Genomic DNA, 10404 nt, shown 5'->3' with positions numbered 1-10404 from the left:
AGGACTTTGTCTTGGTGTGGAAAGCAGCATATGTTCATTTCCCGAAGCTTGGAGAACACGAAGCAGAAAGGAGTGTGTGTGTGTTGTGTGAAGAGCGTGAGATATGGCAGTTTCCATCCTCATCACTTCCGTGTAGCGTGTCTTGGGGAAGTTATTCAATGTCCCAGAGCCTCAGTTTTCTTATCTGTAAAGTAGGAATAGTAGATTCTACCTCATCTGATCATGAGAACATTTTAATGGCATGGAATTGCAGAATGTGAAATGAACAGCGTATATCAGCATTTAGAGAAACTGCGGTGAGGTAGGGTCTGGCTGGCTAAGCCTGTGGTGCTGCCATCCCATAAGGGCACCAGTTTCAGTCCAGGTTGCTCCACTTCTGATCCAACTCTTGCTAAAGGACTAGGAGAGCAGTGTGGGATGGACCAATTCCTTGGGCCCCTGCACTCACGTGGGAGACCTGGAAGAAACTCCTGGCTCCTGGCTTCGGATTGGCCCAGCCCTGGCTGTTGCAGCCATTTTGGGGAGTGAACCAATGGATGGAAGATCTCTCCCTGTGTCTCCTTTTCTGTAACTCTGCCTTTCAAATCAATTAATCAATCTTAAAAAAAAAAAAAGGCAGGGTTGGGGGGGAACTGTTGCAGGTGCAGCAGAAGCATAGCTGTTAATTCCCAAATGGAAGGAACAGGGGGAGGAAGAAGTGGGCGTGGCCCCACACAGTCCCACCCAGCATCTCTCTTCTTTGTATCCTGTGGGTGTTGCCTCCCTGCAAAAGGAGCTAAAACATGGCTATCGGGGCCACAAGGGTCAGTCTATGGGTAGTGGATTAAGGCACCGCTTGTAGTGCCCGCCTCCCCTTCTCAGAGCACCACTTCCCATCCTGGGACTGTGCCCTTAAGATGCAGTTCCCTGCTAATGCCCCTGGAGGCAGCAGCGGATGACTCCAGTACGTGGGTCCCTGCCTCCTTTGTGGGAGACCAGGTGGTGGAGTTGCAGGCACTTGTCTTTAGCCAGTCCCAGGCCCAGCTGTTGGAGGTGTTTGAGGAGTGGATCAGTGGAAGATCCTCCTCTCTCTCAGTGTCACTTTGAAATAAATAAAAATGAGTAAACTTAGCAACAACTAAAGACCAGAGTCTGTAAGACTGGCCCAGCGTGGCCCAGAGAGGACGTGGGGTTGGCCCAAGGAGAGAGCAGACATTATGCTGAGCTTCTTCCAGCACAGTTCAAGAAGTATCCACCCCCGGTTCTCACCAAAATAGAGTGAGAATGTGCCGGGGCGGTAAGGGGCTTTATTTTTCTTTTTTGCAGCTTATTAGTGAAGCAGACTAACAAAGCTGGTTCAATGAGATGGAAAAAAAACGAAGAAGAATCATCCACGGAGAGGAGAGAGCAGGGCGGTAGAAACGGCAAGAAGATTGTGGAATATTCATGAGATTGCTAAGTTAGATACAAAACTGGTTAATGTTCTATAAGGCAATAAAATCGCAAGCTCCGAGTTGTCTTCCCTACTGGAAAGAAATCATTTGCATCTCGGCCAGACAAAAAATAATTTGCACCTTATCCGGTTCCTACCAGTTAGCAGCTATCTTTGCAGAGTCCGGGCCCTAATCAATAGTAAATAATCAGTCAGTCCCCGGAGTGGGAGATGACCGTCAGGAGGGCTGGAGTGTGACTTGGAAAGGACACCGGCTATCTGTTAGCTTTCTTCCAAGTGTTGGCGCTTTTACTTCTGTGGCTGTGACAAGCCGGAAACACTTCCCCAGAAATAAAAGGCGACAGGAGTAATGTTAACAGCATTAAGGTGGAAAGAAAATGAATCAGCAGCCACCCCGCGACTCTCTCACCACAGGGGCCGCGTTCTCCTTTCTCTCCGGAGTAAAGCCTGAGGCTGGAAGAAAGCCATGAACCTAACGCTGGCCTCACTCAAAGTCCATGGTGGAATCACCTCTCCTGCCAGAGTCGGCATCCAGGAAACAACCCACGCAGCCCGTGTTGCCAACAGCCAAGCTCACCGTTGGAAAATAATTCCAGGGACGCAAGGCGGGGCCCCTATGCACCTTTCCCAGTGGTCCTGTACGGCCTGGTGCTTGAGATCAGGGCAGATTTCCTCTTCCTTGGCGGAGTAAGGCTGGCCCCACCCCATGCACACAAAGGGACGGAATCTTTAAAGACTGGAGTCACACCCCTGGTGGGATGTTTAGACAGAGAGAAGCTCCCGGGAGCAGGTGTCCCTGTCCGAGATCATTTTAGAAAGAGGTTCCTGCAGGGCCCAGAGGGACCGGCAATATCCCTTGCCTAATTTAAATAGCTGTTTCCAGGCCTCTCTCTCACTCTGTCTGAAGCGTATTGGGCAAAGTGCGGAAAGTCACATGTGTGGATAACGCCACTCTCTGCTGCTGGCTTTTTTTTTTTTTTTCCGTCAAGAGCCATTGACGTGTCATTTGCATGCGGTAAACTGCACAGATGCCAAGTGTGGGTCCCGCTGCTTGCAGACGCAGGCACGCAGCCTGTCCCATGGCAGGGTGGGTGGGTGGGTGGGTGGAGAGCAGATCAGGCCCATCATCCCAGCAGGAGGTGTCCCCCCACCTCAGGTCCGCAGATCTCCCCCGCCCCTAAGTAGCCAGGGTTTCCCATTCCGTGGCTGTAGCCCCGCTGCCTGCCTTGAACTCAGGTGAATGGAATCATGCTCCTTCTCCTGGTTTCTTTCCATGCAAGAACGTGCTGGGGAGACCGACTCTGCATCCACATCTGCACGAGATGGTCACTTGTTTAATTTGCAGAGAGAGACTCATATCTTGTCTGTCCACTCTCCCCCGGTGGGTCACTCTAATGACCAGCATTGTCACACAAGCCCTGTGCCCAGGCCCACACGTCATGCAGGGGTATGGCGTCCACCCCAGTCCTCTGCTCTCTCTTTCTCCCTCAGCCCACGTCCCTCACTCCCCCACAGACAGCCCCAGATCCTTAGCCTCAGCCACTCTCTCCTCCCCATGCCTGCTTCGTGCCCTTCCCTCGGGACATGCGCTGTTTCATCTTCCTCCTCCGGGCTCTGTGGTCTTTCCTCCACTCCCGTCCTTGTCACCCAGTAAGTTGAAGGGGTGTGATGGCTGGAGGGGAGAGACTGCTGCCACGATGGGAGGGGGCTGCTGCACACCCTCAAGCCCCCTTTTTTTGCTTGCAGATCGAAGCCCTTGTTGGCATGGTCCTCTGAAAGTCGAGGAATTGTCAGCAGCTCCATTGGAGCAGGATGAGGCGGCCCCCAGTTCAGAGCCTGTGTGTCCTGTCTGCTGTGTGATTGGCAGGCATCCCCTCCCGGGTCTGGGGCTCCAGTCCTTGCCTAGAAACCAAGGGGGATGAGCTGGACACGAAGCCAAGACCCCATCTCCCCTCTTCTCACCCCACCTGCCACTCAGGGACCAGCACGCTGAGGAGAAGTTTGAAAAGGACAAGTAAAAAGAAGACAAATCAAAACAAAAGTCTCAGAGGAATGTGAAGAAAAATAGTTAGAGATGAAGCCCCCTCCCCAACTCCTCCAGTCCTGGGGCCCCACCTGGAGATGTGTCCTAGCAGCTCCTATGGAGCCAGCGCCAGTGCCAGGAGGAAGTACCACTGCGTAAATGCATCTCGCAGCTTTGTGGGCAAGTGAGCTGGGGGAAGATTAGAAGGATTAGGAGAAAGTTTGGAAAACAAACCAAGCTGGCAATGGGATCAGCAGGGAGGAAGTGCGGCCCCCCGGGGAGAGGGGAGGAGGCCCCCCTTTCCCCTTCCCCTCTCCCCGGGGGTTGGGACTACCCGAGGCTTGGGATCACGGACAAGTGGCCAGAGAAAGCCCTGCGGGCAGAGGCCCGGAGCTCCTCTAGGGACCCAAAGCATGGCGCCTGAACCTCCCTGTAGCCACTGCGGTCCTTGGGATCCACATGGCCCTCTTGCCGGTGCGTAGAGGCTGAAGCCGCACCTAGGCGTATTTGCAAGATGCTCCCAGCCTGAGCAGCTGCCTTCTGTATTGCGTTCTGCGTTCCACATTGGATGCTGGAGGCACTGCCCTTCCTGGTCATCACAAACCCTCAGGTGGGGGCGCTATGAAGGAACCCTTTTAAAGGAGGCTCAGAGAGGGTGAGGAACTGACTCAAGGTTACACAGCCAGTCAAGGGTGGAGTCACTTTTCTGACACAGCAGGCACACAGCGGGCACCTTTCTGGGGCAGCCGGCTGATGGGTTGAAAAGAGCAGATCAAATGGGTTGGGCCAGGAGACCGCTCAGTGGCAGTGGGTACCATCTCCACTCGCTTTCCTGCCCCGTGCCCAGGTAGCTTACATACTTGCTTTCATTCAGTTAACACAGTTACACACAGATTTTCTTCTAAGATTTACTACTCACGGGTGGGTGCAGGGACCCGGCACTTGGGTCATCCTCTGCAGCTTTCCCAGGCACGTTGGCAGGGAGCTGGATCAGAAGGCAATCGGGCTGTGACTGGTGCTCTGATTTAGGATGCTGGTATTACAGATGGTGGTTTAATCGGCTACGCCACAAGGCTGGCCTCACTAGCTCATTTTCAAAGAAACACCTGAAGCTGAAGAAGCATAATAACCTGTTCCCTGGCCTAAGGGTTGCTGGGTTTAGCAAATAAAAATCTAGGATGGGGCCTGGCTCAGTAGCCTGGTAGCTAAAGTCCTTGTCTTGAATGCACCAGGATCCCATATGGGCACCGGTTCTAATCCCGGCAGCCCCGCTTCCCATCCAGCTCCCTGCTTGTGGCCTGGGAAAGCTGTTGAGGATGGCCCAAAGCCTTGGGACCCTGCACCCACGTGGGAGATCCTGGAAGAGTTCCTGGCTCCTGGCTTCGAATTGGCTCAGCTCTGGCTGTTGCGCTCACTTGGGGAGTGAATCATCGGACGGAAGATTTTCCTCTCTGTCTCTCCTCCTCTCTGTATATCTGACTTTCCAATAAAAGTAAATAAAGCTTAAAAAAAAATCCAGGATGCCCAACTCAATCTGAATTTCAGCTAAATAACAGCATGCGTGGGAGACATGAGGAGGCTTCAGAAAGCTCATGGAAAATGGAATAATTTTGGTGTAAAAATGTTTGAAATCCACACACACACAGATTTTCATAAAATGAATTTTCCATGAATTTTTGGACAGTATTCCCCTCTCCAGGAGTTATACTAAGGCAATTATTCCTTTTGTGTTTTACCTGGCACCTGGCAAGGGGCACGGCCCCAGCTCTGTTGGCTCTGCCCTCAAGGCTGTCAGGTGTGGAGGGGTGGGGCCAGGGAGGTTCCCTGGTCCCTGAGCCCCTTTGGGACAGAAAGCACTGCTTCCCAGAGCTGGCCATGAACCCCAGCCCAGCTCCCCAACAGCACAGCCAGGGCAAGCAGTCAGAGGGGCCGTCGTGGGCAGAGGACTTTAGTTCTCGCCCCAGAATCGAGTGCCCCCGCACAGACCGACGTCCTGGGTCTCAGCCTCCGGTTCTGTAGACAGATGGGAACATCAGGCCAGAACTGTGGTTCCTGTGTTCAGTCACCTGGGCGAGCTGGGCTGCCTACCACCTGTTGCATAGGAACAGGGCAGGGAGGGGGGCTGTGGGGAGGGGTGCCTGGAGCTTCTGAGTTTGTGAAGGGGCAGTGGGCTTCTCAGGCTGCTGCTGGCCCAGTCTCGTTCTGGAGCCATGACTGTGGTCAGGTCCCTCCAACCTTGGCGTGATGGCTGAGCTTACCCCGGAAGCTTGGATGAAATCTTTGAGCCCCTGAGAAGCAGGTGCAAGGCCCTGGATGGGGGCCTCAAGGCCAGGCTTGCTGGGACGGGGTGAGGGGGGCTGGAGGGAAGGAGGAAAGGTCACTCAGTCTCCCCAGGGGCTGGGTCAGGTCCAGCCTAGCATTCAGGCACGGATCTTACCTCTGAGAAGGGACTTTGGCTCCCCATGGGGTATTGCTGTCACCCCCGCCCCTCCTCCACCCCACAGTTCTCTGGAAGCATCCTAGCTTGGGCTTCTTTCGGGATCTGGAGTCTCAGCAAGGTTCGCCTTTGCCAGCAGCTGGCCGTGGGCCTCTGTCCTACACGCCCTAAGCCCGTGGCCAGGCAGCCTCGCCCCACACAGCCCAGCGCACACAGGGTCCCAGGACTGCATGGATTGGGCGGGCCCAGTCAGGCATCAAGCTCAGCACCCACCCCCTGTTTTCTCATTTTCCTAACTCTGGAATTTGGGCTGGTGACAGCTGCTTCTGCCCCCTCTGTCCCCTCCTGCCACCCTCTGCTGATTACAAATAAACACCCGCTCTACACGGGAGAGTAATTAACTCTCTTCGGTGGGGAAGAACTAATCAGCCTGGAGTTGGCTGCAGGTGGGAAAAGGGAAGGCTTTTCCTAAGTAGTATGCAAATGAACCTAGAGTATGCAAATGAGCCCCTCAGTGCTCCTGGGAAGGGCTGTCAGGGCAGGAAGTGCTGGCTGTGGCCCAAGGTTGCAAGGGGTGGGGGAGCAGCCTTGTCCACCCTATCTGCAAGAGGGTGGAGCTTGGAGGCCGGCGTGGTGCTAGAGCCGGGCTCACCTGCAGGATCCCAGCACACCTGCCATCTGCTATGCATTAGACAGAGGAGACTGAGGGAGAAACGGGCTTTGAATTTGAACACAGTGTGCTGGAGCAGGGCCTCACCAGTGACCCTGGCCAATGGCTTCACCTTCTTGAACCTTCCCAAACCTAGCACTTGGGTGGTGGGTGTTCTGCAGGTAGGAACTCTTATAGAATGAAGGTATTCCCATAGGATTCCCAGGGAAAGCCCTGCCCCTGAGGGGCTCACCGCTCAGCCATTTAGGTCAGCCTGCTCCTACCCCGACCCCCCAAAAGTCCTGTGGGGGTCTGATCATCTGAACTAGGACTTTGTGAGGAAGGTGAGGTCTCCAGCGCATCAAATTTAAGGAGGCACTGACTCTCAAGATGGTCTAAGTGCAGAATTGACCTTACAAGTGAGTGAGTGCCTCGTTAAAACCTTGACTCAAGCGTTGCTCCCACCCTGTGACTCTCCTATACAAGTATTTATCTCAAAAATTATTTCATTTTAGTTGGAAAGGCAGAGATGGAAGCAGAGCTCATGTACTCACTGGTTTTCATTCCAGATTCCCCTGAAACAGCCTAAGCCAGGGGGTCTGGAACTTGATCCAGGTCTCCCACATGGGTGACAGACGTCCCAGGGTGTGCAGGCAGCTGCACCAGAAGTGGAGGCAGAGCCCCCCACCTCCTCTGCTTGGGTATGAAATGTGGGCGTCCCCAGGGAGGTCTCCATTGGCACCGAAGGTGTGCCCCTTGCAGGGAGGAGGGTCCAAGGAAAAGGGACACAGCTGTCCTCAGTGATAAAGACAGTGACATCTTGGCTGAGGTGTTGGTGTCATGAGTGTATAATTTGTAAAACGCATCAAATATGATATTGAAGTGTGTACATTTCACAGCACATAAATTTTATCCCTACAGCTCAATTTCAAAATAAAATACAATGTCGCTATCTTCCAGGAGAGATTATGAAGTGTGTGCCCAGCTCCCACTTGTACACATCCTGGGATGGGGTTTGAGCTGGGATTTGAACCAATGTCCATATGGGATGCTAGCACTTGCAAGTGGAGGAGTAGCTTGATATGCTTCAAAACATTTCACATTTAACTAAAAGTTGAGCATCATGGTGTGTGCCTGCTCAGTGCGTTTGCTACACAGTACCATTGCTACACATCATTAGCATCCCTCTCTGGAGTGTTCTCCATTGGGCTGTGTGGCACCCATGACGTGAGGGCGCCTCCCTGTGCCACTGGCCCCTGAGCACCATGCCCCTGCCTCTGCATCCAGGACGACTCTGGGCCTGGGTGGGATCATGCAGCGTTTGTCCTGTTGGCTTGTCTCCTTTCCCTCGGCTTGATGTGTTCAAGGCTGACCCGTGCTCTGCCACCTGCCTTCCTTGCCGAGGTATGGTGGGGTTCCAGGGAAGAGAGGGCACACTGTTTTCATCCATCTTTCTGGTGATGGACGTGCCTTGGACCAGTGAGTGTCACTGTGGGAAACCCAAGAGGATAGACCTTGGTTCCTGGGAGACTGCACTGCGGCTGCTGCCCTGGAGCTTAGGCCATCCTCCGCTGCTTTCTCAGGCACACTAGCAGGGAGTTACACTGGAAGCGGAGCAGCCCAACAGAGGCCTTGGGGTGAGGACATGGGGAGAAAGCAGGACAGTGGCCCTGATTGAGCTCTTCTTCTCTGGGACAGGGGCTTTGGAGCAGCCCTGTCTGGGGTCCAGCTTCTAGGCTTGAGTAGGGAAGAGCAATAGGAAGGATGGAGTGGAGGTTGTGGGATGAATCTTTCTTTCCCGGAGCAAGTGGATCCTGGCTGGGAGGAGGGGAAGCAAAGGCCAGTGGGGTTGACTCTGGGGCAGCCTGGGCAACAGGCATGGTTCCAAGGCACTCCTGGAGCTAGGCTGGGGTCAAGTCCTTAGCTAAGGCCCCTGCTAAGGACACCGGCTTGGGAGCCTGGGTTGCTGGTTCAAGGCCCAGCTCAGAGTCTCTTCATTTCTAACAGGCACTGTCCCATTCACCTAGTGGGGAGGTGGGGACACTCCTGGGATGGCATTGATGATGAAGCATCTGTCCCCCAGCAGGTCTGTGGGTGTCCAGTTCTACAGGTGGGTGATTTGCTCAGGAAACCCCAAATATCCAGCAAGAGTCTGCTCTTAGAGGGAGATGTTTTTATGGGGTGTAACAGTACTGGGTAGAGTGCCCCCCCAGCCCATCCACTGTGCCCGTCCTACAATTTCAGTTTCCCCATTGCTGATGGCAGTAGTATGGCCAAGCAGAGTTCCGACATTGGGATGGTATCTGGGGTGAGTGAAACCCCCACATCCAAGCATCAGTCTGAGTCCCAGATGCCCCATTTCTGATCCAACTTTCTGTTAATGTGGGCAGTAGGTGACGGTGTAAGTGGTTGGGCACTCATCCTGTCCACTCATCCCGGCCTGTTGGGTGGTGAAATCACTCGCCCCAGGCTGCACACTATGAGACTAAAAGCAGTCAGTGCCTGGGCTTGTGCGTGGCCTTGAGATACTAGTCTTGGCTTTCTGAGTCTTGGTCTCCACATCCACAAAACTGGAATGACAGGACCTGGTGTGATGGCTCAATTAGCTAACCTTCCCACTGCAAATGCCGGGATTCCCTAGGAACACTGGTTCATGTCCTGGCCCCCTCCATTTCCCTGCGTATGGCCTGTGAAAGCAGTAGAGGGTGACCCAAAGCCTTGGGACCCTGTAACCATGTAAGAGACCCAGAAGAAGCCTTTGACTCCCGGCTTTGGATCGGCTCTGCTCCGGCTGTTGTGGCCATCTGGGGAATGAACCAGCAAATGGCAGATCCTTCTCTCTGGCTCTCCTTCTCTCTCTGTTAATCTGTCTTTCCAACAGAAACAAGTCTAAACAAACAAACAAACAACAACGGGAATGACAGTCCTTCCCTGGCAGGTGCTCTTGAGGAGTGGGTGGTAGAGACACTAGGAGGCCCCACAGGGCTTGGCTGTAGGATGCTGTGACCCTGGTGGCACTCAGACGGCCCTGGTCAGCTGAGGGGCCACACCTGGTAGTCTCTGGTAGTCTTGGTAGCTTAGGTTGGGCAACGCTGGGCATCTGGGGCTTCCTTGGGGGCCTTTGCCTGGTTTCATGCCATCTGCACACCATCTTCCCTAGAGGCCATTGCTGACTCTGAGGCAACCCTTCCCCCAGCTCTGCAACTTCCCCCCACCTGGGCATGAGGGCCTGAGGGGTCCTCCTGGGCAGTGAGGTCCCTTGTGACTTCCTGAGGCTTTCAGCATCTGCAAGGGTCTGACTACTGTGGGAAAGGAGGCGCTGCTCCACAGCGCCCCCCTTTGTTTCCTGGCAGGAGCGAGTGACCAGGTTATTTTGATGATAAAAGTTTAATAAATTGAAAGGCACGATTTTCATTCTGTGGGTAATTAGCTACCGCCTCCATGCTCCCTGCTAATTGTCTCTCTCACTCCAGACGGGCGGAGATCAATAGAAAGCAGCCGCTGTGCGGTGAAAGTCACAATTAATTAATTGTCGGGTGTGTGTGTGTCTCCATCTCTGTCACATCAAAGGGCTGTCTTGGCTCTACTGGGCTGGCCCAGCCCAGAGGCCCTAGGCGCAGGTGACCGTCAGCCACAGGGCCCTCCCCTCGGTTGCAGGAGGTGCGTAAAGAAGGAGTCTTCAGAGACTCCAGGCCTGGCGCCTTCTCTGACAGCGAGCATCTTCCATATCTCCACCTTATGCGCAGGCTCCCCCACAGCATCTCCACTTCGGCATGCCCCAACTCCATCAGCATGCCCCCTCTCCTCTTGTCCATTCAGTCTACTCTCTGCAGTGCAGCTGAACTTGGCTTTCTACATTACAG

Source organism: Ochotona curzoniae, unplaced genomic scaffold (assembly GCF_017591425.1).
Source record: "Ochotona curzoniae isolate NIBS_2020 unplaced genomic scaffold, NIBS_Ocur_1.0 contig_3255, whole genome shotgun sequence".
In the NCBI taxonomy this organism is placed as follows: domain Eukaryota; kingdom Metazoa; phylum Chordata; class Mammalia; order Lagomorpha; family Ochotonidae; genus Ochotona; species Ochotona curzoniae.
Note: the sequence above shows the minus strand (reverse complement) of the source record.